The sequence below is a fragment of the Protopterus annectens genome, chromosome 6.part0 (genome assembly GCF_019279795.1).
Source record: "Protopterus annectens isolate FY-2018-M chromosome 6.part0, PAN1.0, whole genome shotgun sequence".
Lineage (NCBI taxonomy): Eukaryota > Metazoa > Chordata > Ceratodontiformes > Protopteridae > Protopterus > Protopterus annectens.
In genome coordinates this window covers 202,633,245-202,659,350 of record NC_056737.1, presented here as the reverse complement: position 1 = coordinate 202,659,350, position 26,106 = coordinate 202,633,245, and positions in this window count along the sequence as shown.

The following is a 26,106-nucleotide window of genomic DNA, read 5'->3' as shown; positions in this document are numbered from 1 at the left end:
AAATTTTGAAGCATCACAGGAAAGAGAAACTGATTTGTTGACATCATAGTACTTTAATGTAGGTGGGGGTGGCAATTTTCTGCTTAAGGTCATCAAATGCCTTCTGATGTTTTAACCATGACCATACAACATTTTTGTGCACTAGCTCTCTCAAAGGTGCTGTCAACTCACTGAAATCTGGGATAAACTTGCCTAAAGAGTTGACCATGCCCAGAAAATGCTGTAAATTTGCACATTGTCTGGTGCTGACATCTCTAGAATTGCTGTTTGTTTGGTAAGGTTAGGTCTTAAACCTGTACTTGTGAACAAATTAATACTTAGGTTACTTCTGGAAGTCTGAATTTGCAATTCAAAGGATTGAGCTTCAAATTTACCTCACATGCTCTGGCTGAGGTTTCTGTCATGATCTGCTTCGCCATTGCCTCCAACTCCAGCTAAGAGATCGTCTACTATTATGGCACAAGGACATCCTGAAAAAGTTTGTTCCATTGCACGCTGAAAGACGTCACTTGCAGAATTTATTCCAAATGGCATTCCTAGGAATCTATATCTGCCAAATGGAGTACCAAAAGTAGTTAGAAATGAGGATTTGTGATCAAGCATCACTTGCCAAAATGAACTCTTTGCATCTAAAACAGAAAATACGGTGGCAATCGGTATTAGAGCTGCAACTTCCTTTACTGTGGATATTGGATGATATAGTCTTTTTAATGCTTTGCTCAAATCTCTAAGATCAATGCATAGTCTGATTTTGTCTGAGCCTTTCTTAAGAGCGGCTACCATGGACGACATCCATTCAGTTGGTTATGTGACTGGACAAATCACACCTTGCTGCACCATTTTATCCAGCTGAGCTTTGACTTTATTTTACATTGTTATTGGAACTCTTCTTCGGTGGTGGTGCTGCAGTAGCGTTGTCGCCTCACAGTAAGACGTTGTCCTGTTCAATTCTCAGCTAAAGCTTCTTCTGTGTGGAGACATGCGTGAATGGGCGTACCTTCGTTGAAGGTTGTATGTCAGGGCTGGCAACTCGGTATGTAAAAATCTACTGCCAATCATTAGCGGAACGGAGTTCCGCTGTGGCAACCCCTAACCGGGAAAAGCCGAAAGATACAACAACATTGGAACTCTTCTTGCTGGTCTGACTACTGGAGTGACCTCTGGCTGTAACTTCATGGAATACACAACTGGAAGTTTATCCAACTTGTCATCAAAAACATCAGCATACTCTGAGAAAATGGCTTCAGAAAAACTTAAACTTGGAAGTGCACTCATATGATGAACTTCTTTGGCAAAAGAAAGCAGATTCATTCTCAAACTGTCTTTGAGACCTAGTAAAGATTGCACTGGTTGTCAGACTACATAGAATAATACATTGTAACAGTTCTCAGCCAAATAACAGGAAAGTATTACTGAACCTTCGGTTTGAATTTCTTCACCTCCATAAGCAACAAGTCTTGCACTGTTGGTTACATTGAGTTGTTGCTTAGTTCTCACTTTTGCAAATGTGTTTGCTGATATAACATTACACTTAGATCCAGTGTTTACCTTGAGCTTTGTGGATTTTTCATTTATCCGAACTGTACAAACCACTTCACTCCTTGTTAATAAGTTTACTGCATCAATTCTTTCACCAAGTACTGATACACCATCCAAGTAGAAAGCTGATTGTTTCAGCTCTACTAGATCAACTTGCTTTTTTGTTTGATCTTTCTTTACAACTGAGTGAGGCTTACTTGGCTTGCAAAACTTCTAGAAATGGTTCCATTTTTTACACTTGTGGCAATGCAGACCAAATGCTAAACACTTCTCTCTTTTAGATTCATGATTTGCACCACAATTGCAACAATTAACATTAAAGCTAGACTTGGGTTTTGCTGGCTCACGTTTGTGTTTCACTGATCTGGCAGTGGAGCTTGCACTTTTCTGAAACTTTCTGGAAAGCTTGGAACTTTCTTTGGAAACCCTGTGGCTACCCCTTTCTTAAGCCTTTTTCTGTTTGCCACATGTTGCATACTATCTACATTTGCTCTGGAGCTCATCGAAACCATGGTTTTGTCACTCGTAAGCATACTAGTAGTATGCCTTTCTGTTACCTCATGGATCTGACAAATCTGTCTTGCTTTACTTAATGTCAAATCACTATGAAGAAGTTAAATCTTTCTCACTGCAGAACTATTAATGCCACACACAAGTCTGTCTTTTATTAGCTCGTCTTTCAAATCACCAAACTGACACATTTTAGCTTTGTTTCTCAAGTCAGTTATATAAGCTACAAACGGTTCTCCAGGTTTCTGATCTCTTGTGTAAATAAAATGCCTCTCTAATGTAACATTCATCTGGGGGTTTCAAATTTCTCTAAACTTTCACTTCAAACACTCAGGGTCTTCCTTTGATTCAGCTTGCACAACAATATGGCAGCCTGCATCTCCCCCTTCATACACTGCTAGTGCATATACAAAAGAACTTTCTCTTTCTATGGCCTCAGATCCTGTTATATTTAGCAAAATGAATGCCCTCGTACATGCATCTCTATCTGCATAAGCTGCTTGTATGAAAATGTCATATTCTTGTTCAAATATTCTCCAGTTCTCTGCAATATTCTTTTCAGATACAAGTGGTTGAGATTTTTGAAATTTGTCTGCCATATTAACACATACCAGCGAAGGGTCTTGCAAATATGTATGAATATACACACATGCACATATGCATAAGTAATTGGCATAAACACAATTTGTACAATGATTTTGTCCTTTGTTCTTGTACTTTCTCTCTTTGAGCTTGTGAAACTGCCAGCCCAGCTAGCTAGAATTTTGTAAATAATCCTATGCCATTTGTAAATATTAATATGATCCATAAGCTTGTATTAGAAATGTAAGAAACTATATGTTATGTGTGTTAAGCTGTATGTTACATGCTGAGCTTCAAAAATTTAACCGCAGTGCACCTTGCTGAAAAAGGGCAGAAATGTATATGGACTATATGCCTATGCAAATGTATGTCTTCATGGCAAAAGATGGAATATACAGACTGAACTTGCAAAACTCTAAGAAAATAAGTTGACAAGTAAAGAGTTTTACAATGGTGTTTACCACAGCTAGAAGACAGAATGTCTATGGCTAGAGTTTCTTTCTATTGTCTTATGACAGAAATAATTACTGAGTTTAAAATGTAAAAGTGTTAATTGTTTTATGACTTCCAGTTTCAGGCAAGCTTCTAAGAGATAATTGTCAGCTTCTATGAGATAAGTATTTCATAGAGACATGTTAAATTCTGTTGGTATCTGTTTAGCCTGGGAACTAGAGGCAGGTGTCAAATAGTGATATCATCTAGCTAACCCAACAGTAATGTGTATTATTAAGAACTATCTCAGAGAGAACGTCTGTGCATTTTGTATTTGTCTCTGCACCTGTAACATCTCACCAGTACTTGCCTTGCTCTGTAAGTAAGACTTAGATCATAGTATCTCTCTTAGAGATAGATAGGAAAATAGTAAGATCAGTCTAGATGTTTTCTGTATTTATGTGAGACTGTCCTGCAATGTTGTTTTAAAGTATTTCCTGTGATTCTGAACTCTATGGTCACAGCATTGGGTTATTGAATATTGTCTTGTTTTGTTATTATTTAATATTAAATATATTTAAACCTTTTAATCGTGGCTGGTTTTGTTTAGAGATATTTAATCTCATAGGGTACTTGCATGTATTTGATAACACTGTACAGGTCACTCTTAAATAGCCTTAAAGTCTTGGACACACTTACCATTTGGATAATGGTAACATTACACTGTATAATTGGCCACTCTTTGTAAGGGCCTTATAGTAGCTGAAAAGGGTGGTTGGTGGCAGATGGTACTACCTTATAGTCTGGGCAGAAGGGGGCATAGCTAGTGAACCGGTGCCAGCCTTCCCCAGGAGTGTCTGTGTGTTTGTATATAAATCAAATCTCAAAGTGTGCATGTGTCAGCTACTTGGGCAGGAACATGAAACACTGGTTGGACAGAGAGGGTGCTGAAGGGTTTGGCTTGACCACTTGGCTGAGATGTTAACTCTATAGCTGTGCCAGTGGGGAGTCTTATTGTGGATCTGGTGAGACAGGGAGAAACCAGACCCAGACTGACTGTGATGTTTGTGTGCTCTTAAGGGAAATTGTACTTTTCTGTGTGCGTACTTGTCATCCTCCCAATGTGCACGTCTCTCACTGGTATTAGTGGTGAGGATTGAGGTTCCTTGATCACTGAGCCAGTATAGGGGGCGTCACAGAGCTTATCGGAATTATGTGAATGAACAACCCCGTACTGCTTTCAAATAACTGGTATTTGCGAAATAAACTTCTTGAGCTTCTCGATGCTCTATTGCACTTTGCGGAACAGCTTTTTTAGATTTCTCAGTGCTTTACTGTACTTTGCAAAATAACTTTTTAGAGTTATCAATGCTTTACGGAATATTATGGAATAACTTTTTGAACTATTCAATACTTTATGGAGCTTTGCGGAACAATTTCTTGGACTTTTGTGATGCTTTCTGAAAATTTTGATTGATAAAAGCAGAAATTCTGAAATCATTTACTTTCGGAATTGGTAAAGGGAAAAATGCTCATGTCATTGATCATCACTCGCTATGCTTGCAGAATCAGTAAAGGCAGTAATGGTAAAATCATTTGCTTCAAAATTGGTAAAGGTGAAAATGCCAAAGTTGTCACTTGGAACTTTATCAATGAAGGTAGGCATACTGCAGTCATGCTCCATCATTTGTCAAAGTCATCACTTTAAGAAACATTTAAGAAATTTACAATGCAACTGAGCAATTCATGAGCACTGCAATACTCTTGTAATCTTTTGTAAGTAATACTTTTTTTCAATGCAAAAAACATATCAAGCAACTGTACAATGCGAATAACTAAATTTCTGTTGCCCAAGTTCAATATCTTTTGAGGTATCTGCACTTTGCAAACAACCATATGCAATACAATGGAATGTCCCCAAAATGGCGGTACCTTGCTAGTCAACTCCTTACAGTTCAAGAAGCACTTTGCAAATAGACACACAAGGACTTTTCTTCGAATAACTATGCTCAGACTGGATTTTACAAGATAGTTGCACTTTGCACACAGTGAACTCTTTGAAATACATGCACAGTAATAAGCACACACTTTAAACACTTTTACACACTCTGAGATACTTTGAATAACTTCAATTACACCCTTGAAACAATACAAAGTCTTGGTTATGCCCAAACACAGCACTTTGCCCAAAATACAAGCAGTCGCATTGCTTTATTTTTGTTTACTAGGCTCTTTTTTCTTTCTTATTATATTCTTGGTGCTCATTTAAGCCCTTTTATATGCCCAAAGTGCTTCTCATATGCTCATTTTGCTCTAAACATGCCCAATTATACCTTAACCACACTCAATCTGCCTTAAACATACTCATTTTGCCTTAAACATTCTCGTTTTGTACTTTAAAGTTAATTGCCTTGTCAAATACTTTTATCTTAAACATTTTCTTTAGTTAAAAAACTTTTTGTACTTTCTGCTTGCCTGATAATGCACTTAATGCCCTTGTAATGCCCTTTCTTGCCTCTTTGCATCGAGTAAATAATTCATATTATTTTTCATTACCTTTGTTTCTTTCTGGTTGTGTTTGTACTGTTTTCTCTCGGATTTAACTTCGCTGCCATCTTTACATCTCATGGATCTGAATGTTCTTCGCTTTTCATCCCGGTTCTGACACCATGTCGCTTTTGTGATGGCACATGAATAAACAAACCTTTGTGGGTTCTGTTTAAGTAGCTTTATTCTATACAAACACATCACTGTAAAGGATTATTGACTATGACTAAGTAAGTTATATACAAATTAAATACTGCGATCATGCATGCTCACTCTCTGGCCACTTCTACAAAATGGCACTAGGGATTGCACATCTGGAATTTATATGTGCACACATAGTCTTGTATGCTTCTTAAAGACATAGCACACACACGTTACACCCTGATCTACATGGTTCAAGACCATTGAGAGCATTTTGAGTGCAATGTTTCAATACTTATCACACGTTCAGTTCAACTACACAAGATAAAGGTACTAAAGGCAATGGAGTCATAAAAAATTACTTCCATTCCTCTGAGACAAGATAATGACCTGGAACTCCATGTTCAACTTACAGTTGACAAACCCCCTTGTCATATCCTAGTTAACTATACGACACCTGTAGGTCCCCCTTGGCCCATATCTCCTACCTAATTAATATGGAGTCCCTGTGCATTAAGCCAATAACCATTCTCCTAGTAGACTTCAACTAGCCCTCTATTAACTGGGAGATATACACAACTGTAAACATGTATGCACAGAAATTTCTGGACATAGGCAATACAATCACTCTGGTCCAGCTAGTCCACACCCAAGCATGGTATGATAAAACCCTGGACTTGGTCCTTACCAATATGGGGTAGTTTTGCTCCCCACCAATTCTCACTTCCTCTCTGGTCAAATTGGACCACAAATCAGGTATATTTACAATAAGACTGAAGCCAGAAGCATTCTCCAATACCGCAGAATTCAGAGATTATATGAAGGTCAATCTGCTAAACTGAGTGATCACTTCACTAAATTCAAGTTTCCATTCCAACCTGATTAACCCATGACTTATGCAAACTCTATTACTGCCAAATTCTGTGCACATGTGAACAACTGCATAGATGCATCTAGTCTCCTGCAAATGAGTATCACACCTCTGTGGTAGAACCCAAATATAAGCAGGCTATCTTAATACAATAATAAAATTAATTGCACACAAAAATAAACCAAACTTTCATGATGCTAAAACCACTCCTGATAAACTTAACAGGGAAGTCCAGATCATTATCAGATCATCCCAAGCCTGATAATAAAGTACAAATAACCATCCAAGCAATAGATAACCACAATATCTTCTTCAGCTATGTTAGAAATCTCAAACAATGTCCAGCACTGTGCACAGTTAATACAGTTCAACACAATTAATATTAAAGTCTGCTCTTCATTTTTTTCCTTAGAACTGTTCTACTTGCAATCTAAACAGCCTATACTCTATCAGAAAAGCTCAGCACTTGCTCCTAAAGCATTTTTTATACAGGTAAAGCACTCTTAAACAAAAGAAAGTACTTCATTCACCTAAATTCCCTTGAGTACCCATTTCCCTATAGGTCCTTTCTGACTCAGTTACACAGCAATCTTTTTCACTATTTCTAGCATGTCGAAGGGTCAGTTGCTGGCGTCCTCTCCTGTTCAGCTGGTGAGTCTGGGAATCTTGAGGCAATGTTACAATTGCCTCATGTACACAGACAACCCTCTCCTCCTCCCAACAAATACAAATATATGCGAGAGATGCAACTATATAGCCAAACTGGAGGCTGAGCTCTCTCAATTCAGTACTGGCAAGACCAGTCAGGAGGAGAAGGTAACCACGCACACCACAAACCCAGTCTCACATAGAACTATCACAACTGCAAACCAAACACATAAACACAAAAACATACTGGAGGCTGATTAAAAATCTACCAAAACAACAGAGGCCTCCAAAGCAGACACCTAAGCAACCACCACCTCAAGACATAGCACATGCAACACATAGTTCACAAAGTCAGTGTGCTAAACAGTCACAGCCCTTAAGGCCAAACAACATGCCAGACACACTTGTAATAGGTGACTCCATAGTCAGACACACTGGCGTCCGCTCACCAGACTGAACAAGGAAAAGGTCACAGTAAGCTGCCTGTCGGGAGCTAGAATCCGCCACATAACACAAGCACTCAGGTCACTCCACAGCAAGTACAAATATGACTCAGTCATTGTACATGCCGGTGTGAACGACCTGAGACGTACCTCCCTGGACTACATGAAAAGAGACATAGAGGAGCTCTCTGATTATGTAGCCCAGGCCGGTATGACCCTGACCCTGAGCAGCATCTTACCCTCACCAAGTATGATGCCACAGTACAAAGACAAAATGATCAGTTTTAACAATTGGCTTAATTACTGGTGTCATTCAAAGGGGATCGAATGTCTGTCTGCTTGGGATGACATGCTTGACAAGCCACGCTGCTTCGCAAGGGATGGCTTGCACCTGTCACCCTGGGCTTCGGATATTGGCCAAGGCTCTTGCCACCCCATAGTGCCTTTTTTAGGCAAGGCTCAAATGACAAACCTACCTCCCTAGAAAACACAAGTGGAAAAAAACTAAGGGTAATGCTGCTCAATGCCAGAAGTCTAAACCTCAAGATGCATGCCCTTGAAGCCCTCCTCAGTATGGAGAACATCGATGTCTGTGCAGTGACTGAAACCTGGTTCAAGGCTCCTGAGAGCACCCCAGCACTATCAGGTTTTACCTCATATCATGCTTTCCGGCCCCAAAACCTGGACGAACCACAAAAGGAGGGAGTATCCATATTCATCAAAGATACCCACACCTCCAGGTTAGTGGCAATGCACGGAGCATCGGAGACCATCCAGGTGCAACTAACCATAGGCAAAACTGCCTTACAGTTTGTAGCATGCTACAGACCACCCTCTCAAACTCAGGAACCCCACACAGCCTTCCTGAAGACACTGGAGAGTATGAATGTCTCTCCAAATACCATCATTTTGGGAGACTTCAACTACCCAAACATAGACTGGGAACATTACTCAAGCCCCAACACCCTAGCCCAAAGGTTCCTAGAATTCATAAACTCAAATGCAGTGGAACAACTAGTCACCATTCCCACAAGAGGAGACAATATACTAGACCTGATCATCACAAACATGGGGACAAAATGCTCCACACCGGGAGTATATCCCTCTTTGGTAAGATCAGACCATAAATTAATCTCACTGGATATCCACATCCCGCCCCCACCCCCTGCACAAAAGACCACAGTGAAGAACTTCTCAAAAGCCAACTTCACACTTCTTAAGACTGAAGTGGTATCCTTCAAGGCCCCTGGGCCAGTGGAAACCACAACCCACACTGCTGAATCCTTTGCAAAGGCCTTCTACTGGCACCTTCAAGAATGCATGGATCATGCAATCCCAAATAAAACCAAGACCCATTCCCCCAAAGGCAGGCGCCCGGTCTGGTGGACCCCAGCCATAAACAAACTTTACAACAGGAGGAGGAAGCTACTACATGACAGAGCAAAATCCCCAAAAGGGAAGGCATCTCTGATCAGTACTAGCAAAAAACTACGATCACTCATAAAATCATCCAAGGCCAACTTTGAGAGAAAAATCGCAAAAGACACAAAAGACAATCACAAGGCCTTCTTTAGCTATGTTAGAAACCTGGGTGGAAACTCCCAGATATGCTCAGAGTTAGTCCAAAATGGCACAAAATACACTGAACCCACTAACATTGCCAACATTCTGGCAGACAGGTTCAGTTCAAACCCCCAAAGGAGAAATAACTATCCTAGCAGAGTGTAGCATCCCTAACATCTCAGATGCCCAGGTGAGAGCTGCCCTCTCTAAAGCTAAAAATACAGCATCAATGGGACCGGACGGTGTCCCAGGCTGTGTGCTACATGAACTCCAAGAGGAACTAATCCCACACATAAGGCTGCTGTTTAATCTTAGCCTTTCTACAGGATACGTACCCAAAGAGTGGCATATGACAACAGTGGTCCCACTTCACAAAGGCAGTGCTTCTACGGACCCTGGACATTACCGCCCCATAAGCTTGACGAGCCTGGTCTGCAAAGCTATGGAGAGGATCATTATGGAACTCATAAACAAAGACATTGGGGACCTACAGACATTGGATCCTACCCAATTTGGCTTTGTCAAGGGCAGATCCTGCCTTTTGAACTTGGTCGACTTTTTTGAAACAGTCACTAAGGCCATTGATGAGGGCAAGGCAGTTCACACAGCCTACCTTGACCTTGCAAAAGCCTTTGACACAATACCCCACTCGGGCATCATAGACAAACTCACCAGCTTAAATGTAAACCCATATGTCACAAGATGGGTTGCAAACTGGCTCAAGGACAGAACCCACAGGGTCAGAGTTGCTGGAGCTATGTCAGACTCTAAGCCAGTCACAAGCGGTGTCCCACAGGGCTCAGTCCTGGGACCCCTCTTGTTCGGCATTTATTTTTCAGAGGTACAGGCAAACATAGGAGGATTGTGGCTGACAAAGTTCACAGATGACTGCAAACTGGGCCATAATTGATACTCCAGCGGACACAAACATCCTTCAGAGAGGCCTCATAGAAACGGATAATTGGTGCCAGAGCCATGGCCTTAAGCTGAACACCAAAAAATGTATAGTCATACCCTTTGGGAAAAACAAGGTACCCACAAATTACCACATAGGTGGTAATCCATTAAATCTGGAAGAGGTAATCAGGGATCTAGGGACCCAGGTTGACAGTAACCTCTCATTTGACACTCACATTGCCAAAGTGGTTAGGAAGACCTTCTATATTGCCCACCTTATCATGAAGGGTTTCACATCTAGATCAAGAGAGGTCATTGTGTCCCTGTACTCTTCTCTTATCAGGCCAATGATTGAGTACAATGCCCCATTTGGGATGTATCTCACCCGACACCTGCAGCAGTTGGAAAGACCCCAAAAGTTCTTCACCAAGAGGATAAAGGGTCTTAAACATATGTTATATGCTGCCCGACTGAAAAAACTCCAGCTCTATTCAGTCGCATACCACCTACTCAGAGGTGATCTGTGCCTGACGTACAAGGCCATGTCCAATCTGGAATTAATGGACATGCTCCACCTCAGAAAATCCAAATCCATCAGAGCCACGAGAGCAAGAGACTTAAACCTCAACACAGAAATAAATAGGATGTGCTGGAGGGACAGATTCATATTCCAGAGGCTCCCTACACTCTGGAATAGAATCCCAGTCCATGTTAGGCAGAGACCCTTACTGATTCTATTCAAGAGAAATCTTGACGAGTGGATGGGAGATCGTAGGTTTACCCCGGGGGTCAACTCTGTGTCACTACTAGACAGAGGCACAGTAAACTAAACCCTAAAAGGGCATAGTATTCTCATCCTAAGGGGTGGTGAAAGCCACACACACTCTGGCTAGGCTTATAAATGCCCTAGGGCAGATAGCCTAGTACGAACCTATGAACCTATCACATACTTGGATTCAGAGGACATAGCTGATCTACTATTCGATGTATTTAGCTCAAACCTCACATTATTTACTGTCTGATATTCCCACATCCCATAGCCACATCTATAACTCTCACTCAACTCACTCAAGAGGTAGTGCTCAAGACACTATCCAAGATGAAAAACATTACATCCATGACAACACATAACATACTGGCTACCTAAAGACCAGACTGAAACAGGAGCTGCCAGACCCCTACAGAGACTTTCCATGGTCAAATGTCCAAACAGGCTTCAAGCTGGATGAATGGGGAACAGCAGCAGTCACCCTCTTGCACAGATATGAAGCATTACCTGATCCAGTTAATTAAAGATCCAAAAGCTTTACAAGTCTCATCTCAAAGGCTATGGAAAGGATCACTATGCAATAAATAAATAAGGGAATAGGCATCCTCCAAACTCTTGACTAATTCATTAAGAAGATTCTGCTTGCTTAACATTGTCAATTCTCTAGGAAGGTTAGTGAAGCGATGGATGAGGACAAATCCATAAAAGCAACACATATAGACATGGCACAGGTGTTCAACACCACCCAGCATTCAGGCATCACAGATAAAACTAACCCAGTTAAATGCAAACACTTAGGTAACTCATTGGATAGTAAACTGGTTCACAGATAGAAAATAGGAGATTAGAGTAGGTGTCTGTACCTCCTTTAAAAGACTTGTCACTAGCAGTGTATCCCAATGTACCCCAGCATATGAAAAACCAGGAAAACATTGCCATGGTGGTGTAACTGTTGTACTCCTGTGTAGCCCAGGGTTCTATTCTTGGGCCACTTCTCTTTGGTATTTACTTATCAGAAGTGAAAGCAAATGTTAAGAGTTTATGGCTGATGAAGTCAGCAAATGACTGCAAACTTGGTGCCATCATTAACTCACTAGACGACACCAAGATCTTGAAAGAGGGCCTTTCTCAAACAAATATTTGGTATGAAAACTATGGACTAAAACTAAATACCAGTCAGTGGATAACAGTATCCTTCAGCAAGCATCAGCTGCTGTAACTATCACATTGACAACATATTCCTAAAAGTTAATTCCATATTTAGGGATTTGGAAACCTATATTGACAGTGGACTGTCCTGTGATCACCACATACACACTATCATTAAGGAAGTCCTTTTTCATCAAACAACTTCTATCTAAAGGTATGGTGTCCAAGTCCAGAGCTGTAATCATTCTTCTGTACTACACACTCATTAAACCAATCAGTGACTATAATGCCCCTTTCAGTGTACATCTGTCCAAACACCTGGCACAACTGGAAAGACCACAAAGCTTTCTTACAAAAAATCAAGGGCCTAAACTATGCTGACCATCTCAAAGCTTTGCCATACATGCTACTAAGAGGTGATGTCTTGAGTATAGAACCTCAGCAGATTTTATCTTGTCCGACCTGCTGCACATTACTAAGTCCAATGGTAGAGTAAACACATGATCAACAGGCCTTAATTTCTTTTGCAACATAAACAGGGCATACTGAAGGTATAGAAATGTACAACAGGTAATACCACTCCTATGGAACAGTTTTCCACGTCACATAAAGCAAACTACTTCTCTTACTCTAGTCAACTGAAACTTGGATGACTGAATGGGAAACCTTAAATTTGTCTCTGGCTTAGCACCCATGTCCCTTACAAAAAGGGGCAACAAGTAAATGTACATAGTAAGGGTATCTCAAGCAGGCAAACCAAGCTAGAAGGTACACAGTAAAATATAAAACAAAAAAATGTGTCTGAAAGATCACAAGGATAATTTCATAATAAAGGATAAATATAAATAACTGCAGCAAAAATAGGCAAACCAAACCAAGATATACAACAATGTATAAAACGCAAGAAAGTTCAGCTCAAGCACTTATTTATATTAATTTATTTATAATTAAATTATTCCCATGATCTTTGAGATGAATTTTCTTTTGTTCATAACAAGTAAATGTCCCAAAATATCCTTGTTTTTTGCCTGCCTCTGTGTTATTCATACACAACATATAAGGGCTAAAAAACTACCACAGGAATTTAAGGCTGGGCTTCTTAAGATCGTCTCAGTACTTGTGGTGATTTTTACATAGGGAATAGAGGCAGACGTTTTTTGGTGGAGGATGTATTTAAAGCCTTTGATGCAGTTTCACATGCCCCTGGATTCACGAATCCTCCGTGTAAGACTTAATAAGTCTTACTCGGAGGCTGCAGTTGAACGGTATGACATCAGCATGCCATGAATATGCATGAGGGCATGCTGACCCAACCGTAAGTCCTACACGGACCATGTAAGAAAGCAGGGTGTGTGTCCGACTGCCGAGCAGTCCAAATGTCCACACCCCTGCAAGTGTTTAAAATAAAGTAAATAAACAAGAGCGAGTCCACTCAAATGTCCCTGCACCCAACACCTCACTGCCTGATAATGTAAACCCCCATCACACTTCTAAAATGCATAACCTTACATTTTTTTTTTAAATACCCAAAATAGCTGCCCGTATTTGCGCTTGTGTGCGTGTGTGTGCCCATTGCTTAGCTACAGTCAGCAATTCTCACATGGAAGAGCATAAGAAAGAATGTTTATGCAAATCACATGCAATAGCGTAATGGTAGAGCGTTCGCACAAAGAAGAGGCATTCACAGTTCGAGTCCCACCACTCCTTTTCATATTTATTTTTTAAATCAGTATATGGAGTAATACCCAACATATATATGTTTAAACATAACTAAAAAGCAGTGAAATGGCCAATGTATCAGAGAATAAAATAAATATTTTAAAGAATCCCAATATAAAATTGCCCGCAGTTAAGCAGCGCTTCACCCAGCGCAATGTAGTTGCCCCTAGCTAACACGCACTTTACCCAGCGCAATGTAGTTGCCCATAGCTAAATCGCGCTTTACCCAGCGCAAAATAGTTGCCCAAAGCTAAATAGCGCTTTACCCAGCACAATCGGTTCGTGCGGAGGTGTGCGCTGTGCCAACCAGCACCCCGTCGGGCAACATGGAGCAATGCAGAGCAAAGTTGCTTACCCACAGGCACACCCCCTAACTTGTCTGGACAGCAGTAAAATAAAATACAATAATAAGGTTTGAACCCAGGACACTGTGCACCATAATCAAAGTACTGAACCAGTAAGCCATGACAACTTAGGAAAAACATCCACTATTAACATATATATATATATATATCAATATATATATATATATATATATATATATATATATATATATATATATATATATATATATATATAGTAATAAATTTTTGCTTAACCATTGCTAAGCATGTCTGCAGTCAGCCGAGAATATTCAAAAATGGCCAATCACAGAAAAGTGCGGGAAATGTGGCATATTTAAGCCGCATAGGCAGGAATACTCGCCATAACTGATTGTAGCTCCCATCTGCAGTTAGAATGTCTGGTGTTGAAGAGGGTACACACTTTTGAGTGCAACGCTGGGGCATCGAGGAGTCAAGATATATGGTTTGGCTTCTAGTCCATCGGCATGAGACTTGACTCCTTCAGGGCCAGTTCCAAGGAATGGAGTATAAGGCGGAGGCTTGGAACCGGTTGGCTCATGAACTCACCATTGCCACAGGCGTCCCTCGGACTGGTGAGCAGGTCCGTCACCACCATGCAGACCTGAAGAGGCAGAAGCAGGACCTTCTGAACCAGTGGATCCAGGAGGCCTGTCAAATGCGGGATGCCCCACTACTAAGTAGGTAGCCATGGAATGCAGTATGTAAGATAAGCTAATATAGTCTAAATAATGGATAGGTATGTCTCAATATCCCTTTATTTACTCCACAGCTGCAGGTGCATGTGCTATGAATCAGCAAGCCTATGCTGATAGGCTGCTAAGGCTGCACCACCAGGCAGGTTAGTAAATATTCTGCATGTATTGTTACATGATATATGTGAGTGAGCATGAGAAAAGTGTTAAAGCCCAATAATACAGCAATAAAATGTCCTGATTAAATCCTCTGCATGTACTGTTATATAACAAATGTCAGTGAGCCAGAAATTGAGTGTACTAACCCACCAATCAAGCTAAAATAATTCTGGAATACTATCCCTGCATGTATTGACATAACATATAAGTGAGCAGGCCTGAAAAAGAATGTTGTAACCCATCAAGAAAGGTATAATATGTCCTGAATATGTCTTCCGTATGCACTGTAATAACAAGTAAAGGAGAGAGCCTGTAGAAAAGAGTTTTCAATGTAATTAATAAAGGTATAAAATTTGGAGTGTGTCTGTGTCACTTACTTTGAAATGTTGTTACACCCTTGCAATAATAAATAGTACTGTTGTATTAGGTGCTGTCAACCCACAGTTGTGCATTCCCGTAGGAAGTGGATGAAGGAAGTGGCAGCAGCTGTGAAGTATAAAACATTCATTCCCTGAATAAATCATCTGCATGTACTGTTACATATCATAAGTTAGATAGGCAGGAATAGAGTGTAGTAACCCATGAATAAAGCAAAAACATGTCTGGAATACTATCTCTGCATGCACTGTCATAGATAAAACGTGAGTGAGCCTGTAAAACAGTCTTGTAACCTATCAATAAAGGTATAACATTTCCTGAATATGTCTACTGTATGCAGTGTAATGTCAAATACAGGAGAGAGGCTGTAGAAAAGAGTTTTAATGGAAATAAGAAAGGTATAATACTTGCAGTGTGTATGTGCCAATTACTCAGAAATGTTGTTGAACCCTTGCAGTGAAGAAATGTTACTCTGTTGTAGTAAGTGCTGACAACCCCCAGTAGTGCAGTCCCATATAAAGTGGATGAAGGAAGTGCCAGTAGCTGTGAAGTATGCAACAGTCCTAAACAGTTGTGATGGCTGACATGCATAGGTAAATCTGGCACACAAGTAGCCTGTCAAGGTGTTCCCCAGAAACTTAAGTGTGTTACCTGAAAAGTAAGTTTGTGTAGAAAACAAGTGAAAAAGCCATGTGAACACATCCAGATGTGCACATACATAAACAAGTCAAATTAAGACAAGTATGTAGCAGTAACATCTGCATCCTGGACAGTTACCATGTCAGATATAGGCCAGGTATATCATGAAGTAACAAAACCCATAACGCAATCAAATGCATATTGCTTAGTGTAAGAATACATGTAGGGGATATACACCTGCAGTCAATAGGAATGTAGTGTACAGTTAAAGTACTAATAAGATGTTAATGGATGTTTCTTTTTACACCCTACTCCATGTGCATAAACAATGCAATTCCACACCTCAATGGGTATGTGTAATCTCATAACATTTGTTGGGATATATGTCCTATTGTTATTTAAATCTGCACCTACTTTGATGCATGTCCCCTGTTAAAACACCCCAATCTTCATGGCCTGTTGCCACCAATCATCCCTGCATGCTGTTGGAATGTCCACTGTCGTTCAATACATGCATGTGTTATGCTTGCTGTTCAACTGTTGTAACCCTGATGTGTTGGGTTAATGGGAATATTACTGCATGCTGTCACAACTAACTTGGAATGCTGTTGTCTATGTTGTAATTGAAAACACCTAATCACAGAATGTATGGGAAGGCTGGTCCCAGCGGACCCACCTGTCCCATCTCAGCTGGCAGTTGCACCTGGCACCAGCAGGTCTGGTGCCCAGCCCGGGCCACCCTCCTCCCCAGGTCCTGTGCCACCTTCGGGTGGAAGCACTGCAGGGGATGGGGCTCACCCCCTCTGCAAGCATGGGCAGAGAAGGGCCTCCTGTCACCCTCCGAAGTGTCCGGGTTGTGGTGCGTAGGGAGATCCAGCATTTAGTCGCTGATTCCCTATGCCAGCTCGAGGCGAGAGTGGCGCGACTCATGGGTGAGCCTGCCCCTCCTATGCAGCCCCCAGCACAGCGAACCTCGGGTCTGTGAAGGTCCAGTGGTGACTGCCCATGGGTGGGGATATCAGTCCAACTGTTACCATCTGTGGGCTCATGGGCTTGCGATTTCCAAACATCCATCCCCATCAATTGTGTTTACCCACTCCATGTGTCATACTCCGCCCCTGTATGCATCTTGTTTGTCTTGTCTGTTTACCTACCCAACCTACCTCCCCAAATATACCTACTTCCTCTACCTCACTTACTACTCTCCCCTGAAAAAAAAAAGGGCAATCTGTAGCTGAAAAAAAATTATGCCCCATACATAGCTTCCCATTTCGCACACATGTCCATTGGACATGTACACTAATAATTCTAATTGGCAGTACAACAAACTATGTTGTCCTCACACCTCTCTCAGGGTGGAAGGTTTCAAATTTCACTCCAAATTTTCAACATATGCACAGCTGTTGCTGTCAAAGAAATGGGCAACTATGGACCTTCCCTACACCTGTCCTGCACATCCCGAGCTTGTTTTCCTACTGTCTTTCCCTCTTTGTGCCCCCTTTTTCACCACATTCCTATCCCCCCATTTTCTTTTCTTTTAAAGAAATTAGCATGGGGGTTAGCGGGAGTAAGCACTTTTAAGCAGTAGTAATCAGGATTAAGCGAGTGTGCGCATGTGTGCGCTTAGCTAAGCGTAGCTAAGCATCACGAAAACCCGCGCAAACCCGCTTACTACTGCTTAAAAGTGCCTTAGTCACTCTATGGCAGGGCCCTTGTTCTGCTGAGCAGCAAAATAAAAAAACCCTGCCAGTCTCGAACTCCAGACCATTGACACAATAGACTGCATGAATTACCACTAAGACACAGCAGATATACAAATAACTTGGTTCTGAAATAAATATATCATACATTACAATGAGGGAATGTAAATGGAAATTAGGAATGGTATAACACAAACCCTTTTCCATGTGTCTTTACCAGCAGTGGTTGTGGAATTGCATGACATGACTGTGAAAGGGGAACCAGCCATCCTAGCAGGGAATAATGTAACAGTAGCACCTTACAAACACCACACAATATCAGACCAGGATAAACACTGGCCACAGGAATACAGTGCAGTAACCACATTTGTATGGCAGTTAATTGTGTAAGTGAGAAAATTGTACATATTCCCATGTATCCTGTGTTAGCATTTGGAGGGGTGCGTACATGTCTATACTGAGATGTGTGTACTGGAAGCAGCAACATGCAGGTATGAGTACAACATGCACATAACTGGCTACAACCCTAGCATCAGATAAGAGACATATACCAACCTTCAGACTGACATAACGGTGTCCAGAGCAAACAAGAATGGGCCCCACCTTTGAAATCTGAAAGGGCTATGCCTACCTAACCTAGCATTTTATAGCAGTGGGCTGCAATCACAGTGAGTAATGCAATCACCAAACAGCAGGCTGCATGCAATTACTGAATGGTGGGCAGCAACTGGTGCAGAGGCTGTCACATGCACAAGTGCAGATACCTAGAAAAGCAGGCTGTACCTGCAGTCCACACATGCAATTACATCATTGCAGGTGTCATGAGACAGAGAGTGAGAGAGAGACAGAAACAGAAACCAAAGCTGAAATAGAGGGCAAGAACCCAAAACAAACCAGCCAAAAAAAAAAAGACAGAAGGTGAAATAGAGGGCAAATACACAAATCAAACCAGCCCTCCCAAAAAAGACCGAAGGTGAAATAGAGGGCAAATAACCAAATCAAACCAGCCAAAAAGAAAAAAAAAAGACCAAAGGTGAAATAGAGGGCAAATACCCAAATCAAACCAGCCAAAAAAAAAAAAAAGATACAAAACTGTAACACATGGAGCAGGTACATACAAAGGTAAGGTATGTAACTCAAATTTATGTGTTGGCACGTTGTAGATGTTCCCGAAGAGTACTCCACACACTGCAAATCATCCATGTGTGGCAGCAGTATGTATCTATCTGTATCTGCACATATGCATAGGGCAAGGGACATACTGCAACTGTTAGTGAAGGGTGGGCAGCTATTTGTCAGTGAATGTTGATATGTGCACATATCCATGTAGGTTGTAGTGTGTGGCCTAGAAGACAGCATGCAGTGTGGTGGAGTGGCCTTAGGTCAACTGGTGCCCTAGGCAAAAGGGCCCCACGGCGCCCCCCACGACACTTCCTGGTACCCCCATCCTTGTGTCCACATAAATAGTGGAAAGGCACCCCTGCTAGAGCGGCTCCCTAGGTGGTCACCCAGTAGGCCTATGCCTAAGGCCAGCTATTGCCCAGTAGGCCTATGCCTAAGGCCAGCTATGGTAGTGTTGATATATGTCATGTAGTGGTTAAATGCTGTGGGACAGATTTGTCATATCTGATGTGTTACAGACAGTGAGGCCTGCTAATGCTACAAGGGCTGAGGACACCCGCATGCATTCTGCACAACACTGTGCAATGTAATCACATACCTGTACATCCCACAACTGTCACATAAGTGAGATCCCCACCATGAAAGGTGGACTGTACATGTGCCTATATGTGCATCCATGTGTACAGCAATGGATGTGTACATGTATGTGTATAGATAGGCATATACATAATATATATATATATATATATATATATATATATATATATATATATATAGATAGATATACAGATATATATATATATATATATATATATACAGATATATATATATATATATATATATATATATATATATATATATATAGTGAGAGAGAGAGAGAAAGACAGAGACACGGGGTCATATGTACCGCAACAGGTGTGTGGTGAACAAGGCATTGACTGTAGACAAGTGTTGATACTGCAGTGCCATTCCACCTTCCCAAAACAGTGTACCCATTAACTAACACATAGGCTGAGATCTACCTAACAGTGAAGGTGTGATAAGGGAACATGGGACACAGGTGGACAGTAGCCTCCACTGTGATGAAGACAGTGCCACACTACACCTGTAATCTGTCTGTGTGGTATGTGTCATGACAACAGGTGTGTCATCTATGGAAGTATAGCGTAGGGTTCCCCACTACTCATCACAATGCCCTGTGTGGTATGTACTTCACATGACAACTACACCAGGTGAACAGGTCACAGACAGACCTCCCAAAGGGTAATACTGTCCGCAAACAGATGCCCTATGCAGACTGACTCACAAAACCTCAACTACACTGTATTGCATACTGGCCACACAGAGGTGACCTCTGCTGGACATACAGAGGTATGTCACACCCATAGCTGGGTGACAACCACCATGGCAACATATCACAACCCCTCGGGTTACACGCTCTAGGGCCCTAAACCTTGTCAGTTCACTAAACAGCACATGCTGGAGGGATAGGTTCCCATCTCAGACATATGCTGTACACCGGAATAGACCACATAGCAATAGTAAACAAGGCTCCTCCTTAGCATTTGTTATAAATTCCCCTGATGATTGTGTGGGAGATTGTTAATACATCCCAGGAAACACCTCTGTGGTTCAGGTCGGCAGGGGCAAGTGAAATCAAAGTACATGTGTGTCAAAGGCCAGGGTAGCATATGGCTAGGCTGCCGTAGGCCCTAGGACCAATAGCATATCACCTACCTATGACACTATGCACTCACACATGTACTTAATGCAATAGCTGCTATGTGAGGTTGAATGAGTGTAATGCTGAATGTGTGCAAGGTGTGTAAATGTGTGATAGCTTAGTGTGATGTTCTATCTGACATGTTAGTGCCTAACCTAGCTGTGAGGACAGCAACTGATGTGTAATGTACTGTTAGACAGACATAGTAGTACAGCATATGATGTGATGTAGTTCTCCCTTGATGAATGTGGTGTCTCGTTGTAGGCTAAAGCAATACATGTATGCTTAGTGAGTGATACTGCAGGTGAATCCATCACTGATATGAACTGTTGTACTACCTGAAGCTGTAAGGCTAAACAGCACAGTATGGTGTGCATTCACATTGCTTGGAAACACTGTCATGTGTGTTTCCTGTAGTCTGCACAGAGGACAGACTGCAGGCATAAGGGTGTTTAAGTAGTGATACACAGCACTGTATGGTACACAGGTAATGCTCATCTGTGTTGGCATACAGTGGTGCGTTGTATGTTTGCCTGATGTGTGTGTGATTATGCCTGTACAATGGCTGCAAATGTATGTGTGTTACAGGGTTGACGTGTGTATCCAGCAACATATATAGTCTGTTACAGCAGTATGCCACCTATAGTAACAACTGGATACATCTGTTAGGCAGGGTTATGGCATCAATGACTAGGGTGTTTGATTGGTACTACTGTACCTGTACTTTACATCCATTGCAATGGATGACATCTCTGTTCGTGCATTGATGTGATATACACCCCTGTTTTGAGGTTGTGCAATGTGTCACAAACAGTGTGTCGGGTACTGTTGTATAGTGGTGTGATGTATAGAGTCTGCCAGGCAGTGTTAGTTAGTTGTGGCCTGAGAACTAATAAGTGTTAGTGAACGTATGTAACCACTGACAGACAATAGGATAGTATATATGTCAGTAAAGTGATATCTGTGGGTAAAGGTGTAAAGTGTGCCACAGGACACTCTCACACAAATTGTTCATATCTTTTTCAGCCAGATGGCCCACCAACGTAATCCAGCTTACACTGCAGAAGAGGAAGAGGTGATAGTCAACAGCCTTTTGCAGCAGTACACCATGCTGTTCTCCAGAACCAGCCAGCACCAGCAGGAGCAGACTGCACTGTGGCAAGAGCTTGTTAGTTGGGTAAATGACATAGGCATGCATAACTGGACATATGAGCAGGTACGCCATCACTGCAGTGATTTAATTAGACAAGTCCGGCGGCGTGCGTCTGATATCCAAAGCCAGCAGCTTGCACAGGTTGTCGGGTGGCCATACATCCCCCCTCACCAGAGCGGAGGAGCTGCTCCTAAGCGTGGTGGCTCCTGGACAACAGCTATGGCAACCTCTGACATGTGTTGTAATGGAGACCGGAGCCACCCAGCACATCCACCCGGAGCAAGCAGGTAATACGCCCTATCTGTAGACTACAGTTAACTGTATTGTTAGATTATGTGTACGTGAGATGTGTACTGTGTGTTTAGCAGTTCTGTTGCCTACTCTTGTGCAATATGGATAGTTTGTATAATATCCCTACACTTGTGACTGTTGACTGTTGTTGTACTGCAGTTTAGCATACCCACTGTAGCAATGCCACAGTTGTGGCCACTGATGAACCTTCTCATATTCTCGTAGGTCCCTCTGGTGTGACGGCAGGGCAGCCGATCCATGCTGGTGAGTGTGTTATACCTGCAATGTTGGTAATGAAATATGCATGTCATAGGTGAGGTGTAGGCCATGTACACGTAACACACCTATGCATAATGCATGCCGTGCATGTTTGCTGTGAGATGTTGCACAGCTCAGTAATGTCAGTAGCTTCCTCAATGACATGCAATACACAGAGCATGACACACAGTTGTGGCAACCCCATACTGCACATTGGATAGGCATAGTTGCAACATCTGTACACAACATAAGACATTTATCACATGCAGTACACAAAGTCATGCTACATATGGCATAACCACACACCTGCTGTAAGGTCACATGTCAGTATCCCACATCATCCACACACACATGATGTACCTCAGGGGTAGAGGCCTATCATGGGGCTGTGCAACAGTCTTCAACACATATCACAGTCATGTTAGGCAATGCTCCCTACTGGGCACCTCATACACCCATGTACAAAATGGCTGTGTAATAGTGAATGTATCCATGGCACTGCAGTTCAGGTACAGCATGCTAGGCAGTGGTCTGCCACACAGTAGTAGCCATGAGTGACCACAAGATGCATGATGATGATGATGGCACATGATACTACACTCCATCCAGTTCCAGTGACCACAGTACTACACATAGAAGTCTTTGCTGTGCACCTCATTGTTCTGTGTGTGCAAACATATGCACCTATATACACCATGCATAGCATGTTGTGTGTGTGTTTACATATGCTAGTATACACATTTTGCACAACAGCTGCCATCTGTACAAAGTGTCACATATATGTCCTGGAATGCTATTGGGTGTATAGGTCACATGACACACATTGGATATGTGTGGTGTTTAATGTTGCAGTCATGTAGCATACCATGTCATGGCTGGCAACAACATATCTGGAATATGTCCCACACGCACCATAACCACTGTGCAATGTCCATGTCATGCATTGGGTTTCCGTCACGTCTACATGCACCACTCATCCCATGTCTGTACATTGCATGCATTTGCTACACCTGTGCCCACTATTATGTGATATGGGCACAGACACTGTCATCACACATGTCAATCTATGTGTCACACAGATGACACATGCATCCATGGTATGCATACCATTGAGTGATGGTGCACATGACATTGCAGAGAAGATAATACTTGCACAGCAATGTAGTGTCCATGTAAACATTGTGTTCCAGGGTGTAGCCAATCACTACACAACTACACACATACATCAAAGCCATGTATAATGTCATTAGAAAGGGCTGTCTACACTTGCACTGCATGGTGTTGAGCAACACATGGTCTGCCTGCTGACACGTGTGTGGTGACTGTTTGCCCTGAGATACTGTCACCCACCATCACCCACTATTGTGTATGTGTTGGTTTGCTGGTGTGTGTGTGTGCGTGTGTGTGTGTGTGTGTGTGTCTGTGTTTGTGTGTGTGTGTGTGTGTGTGTGGGTGTATGTGCTGTGGTGAGCAGTGTATTTCTATCCATGTGTGCATGTGTGCATGCATTCATGTGTTCGTGTGTGCATGTGTGCATGTGTTCATGTGCTCATGTGTGCATGTGTTCATGTGTGCATGTGCGCATGTGTGCTAACATCATGTACAGATTGTAAAGTGTGTTTTCTTTCTTCCTTCCACAGGTGCTGTGTTAGGCATGGCTGAGTGTAGCAAGGAACCTGATGTCACCGCCACTAATAGTGGAGATGATGAGACATGTATTGTGGCACAGCAAGGTCTGACAGAATCTGTCGTTGGTCCACCAATCGACAGTACACAGTGGTCAATCCCATCTATGCACATACTCATACTACCAATACATCCCTCGTCACCAATGGCCGTAGCTGAGGGACAGCATACAGTTGGCATTGGCCAGGAGAGTGTGGTACCTATGGCACGTGCATCCCCTCACAGCAGCCATAGCCAGATTACCGGAACGGTACCACATAGGCGGATGTCCAGGAGTTCTCGGGGGAGCACCACTGGTTGTACTGCCCCTGGCAGACGTGCCCCCAGAGGTATTACAACCTCCAGTATGTTCCGGGCTGTAATGCAGGCACAGGCACGTATGGGACGGTACACCCGACAGGGACTAAGGGCGTAGAGGGCCCATTACACTGCTATCAATGACAGCATCCGTGACCTTGCCAGTGCCATCCGGAATTACACTGAAGTCATTGATAGCCGTTGGAGGGAGACATTAGATGTCCTCCACAATGTGTTATCCATGAGCCAAGACCATGCGGGAAGGATGAGAGGCAGACGCGGACACATGCCAGCAACAGCATCAGCTGGCATTCATCGCGGATGGACCATAGATCACAGCTGCTCCTGTAGTGCCAGTACCAGCCCCAGCAATGCTGGGGCTGGCCTGTCCATTGACCTTCCTACTAGACCACGTGCACGTGGCGCTGGCCAGTTCCATCAGGGACATGGGTCCAGTCATCATACCTCTGCCTCTGATGATATCACCCAGTCAGGATTGGTACCCGATAATGCCCATAGCACCCCTGCTAGGCACAGGTACGGTGTCCGTGGCCAGAGACAGTGATCTGTATGGCCTAGCAGGTACAGTCTGTGGCTGTCCCACAACCGCTCGAATATGGCAGCCACATGGTGGAGTTGTGTGCATGCAGGCACACACACATTTACCATAAAACTAGGGCTCACACATACACGCACACATTACATCAACATAGGCCCATGCAGTACTGTTGTCCCTCACACACACACACACACACACACACACACACACACACATGCCGATTGGATGGGTCAATGTCGGGCTCTGGCAAACCTACACCACACCCTGTGCATATGATGACACCTGTGTCACCTCCTGTCATCTGTCACATTGATGCAAAAATAGGCTAACGTGGTTCTGATGCACAGGGTGACATAATAGCAGTGTAGCAATAGTAGCAAGTTGCCAACAGGAAGGTATACTGATATCCTTGTAGGTATATCTGAGCAGGCATTATGCATCACAGCTCTGATAGTCATTGTAGCATTGTTTACACCAGTGTTAGGTCTGAGTATATATTGTCCACCCATGAGCCACTTGGATGAAGTTTACAGTGTTGACAGCATGTGTTAGTGAGTGGACAGTATGTGTGTGATGTGTGCATTACAAATTAGCAGGTGTACATGCATAGTAGACACGTGGGATGTGTGACATACCCTGTTCTACACATTGTTAACATCTCCTGGTATCTTTCGATGGCCAGTATGCATTCTACTACAGATATGTACTAACATTGGTACACGTGTGTATGACATGGTTTGGCACTATGCTGTGGGTGATACCGTTGATATCTGTCAATGATCTGCAGTCTGGCAGTATACACCACCTCAACAGCATGACTATAACCAATCATTAGATGATGTCCTGACAAATGACTCACAGTTGTAGGGAACTCAGTAACAGTTGGATCCTTCCAGTACTATACTATGACAGTAATCAGTGGTATTGACCGCCACACATTCCTGGGACCACACCTGTGTGGCATAAAGCCCTCTTCGGTACATGCAAACATACTAGGGATATGTCCATCCACATCTGGTAATGCATGCATTGGCCTACACCGCATTCTCCAGATTTGATGCATATCCTACACAAGGGAATCATACAGACAGATACCTGTTGTCCAATACATGCTCTATAGCAGTACGCCATCTATGGCATGGTCATCCACATTTACTATACATACTATCCCGACAGTACCACATAGGTGGTAGCCCTGAACACGTATGTTGGGTACCAATGTCTACAGACAGACTCATGTTATGTCATCTGTCCCTTGGTATCCACATATCCAA